This window comes from Piliocolobus tephrosceles, chromosome 21 (assembly GCF_002776525.5).
Source record: "Piliocolobus tephrosceles isolate RC106 chromosome 21, ASM277652v3, whole genome shotgun sequence".
Classification (NCBI taxonomy): Eukaryota; Metazoa; Chordata; class Mammalia; order Primates; family Cercopithecidae; genus Piliocolobus; species Piliocolobus tephrosceles.
The window spans coordinates 35,771,891-35,772,896 of NC_045454.1; positions in this window are offsets into that span (position 1 = coordinate 35,771,891).

The window sequence follows — 1,006 nt, forward strand, 5'->3', positions numbered from 1 at the left end:
CTCCACACCTGTGGGTATTTCTCCAAGGATGAAGTGAAGGGGGCCGGTCTCTCCACACCTGTGGGTATTTCTCATCAGGTGGAATGAAAGACTCAGAAAAGAAACAAGACACAGAGACAAAGTATAGAGAAAGAACAGTGGGCCCAGGGGACCGGCACACTGAGCATACAGAGGACCCACACTGGCGCTGGCCTCTGAGTTCTCTCATTATTTATTGATCATTATTTTTATCTTAGTGAGGGGAGTGTAGCAGGACAACAGGTGGGGAGAAGGTCAGCAGGGAAATGTGAGCAAAGGAATCTGTATCATGAATAAGTTCCAGCATATCTCATCTCTAGCTACAGGGTGGTTTTCTCCTATGTCAGCATAGAACGAATGGGAATGGTGGGCTTTACACCAGGACATTCCATTCCCAGGGACAAGCAGGAGACAGAGCCTTCCTCTTCTCTCAACTGCAAAGAGGCCTCCCTGTTTCACTACTCCTCAGCACAGACCCTTTACGGGTGTCGGGCTGGGGGAACGGTAAGCTCTGTCCTTTTCCATAAGGCCATATCTCAGGCTGTCTCAGTGGGAGGGCAAACCTTGGACAATACCCAGGCTGTCTTGGGCAGAGGTCCCTGCGACCTTCCGCAATGCATTGTGTCCCTGGGTACTCGAGACTGGAGAATGGCAATGACTTTTACCAAGCATACTGCCTGCAAGCATGTTGTCAACAAGGCACATCCTCCACAGCCCTACATTCATTAAACTAGGATTTAATACAGCACATGTTTCTGTAAGCACAGGGTTGGGGCTAAAGTTACAAGTTAACAGCATCTCAAAGCAGAAACAATTGTTCTTAGTACAGATCAAAATGGAGTTTCTTATGTCTTCCTTTTCTACATAGACACAGTAACAATCTGATAATCTCTTTTCCCCATAATGAAGAGCTCTCAAACAAAAGGCGAAGAGCCATCAGAAATCGAAGGGCAAGGTTTGCCGCCTGACACGTAAATTCCATGACCTC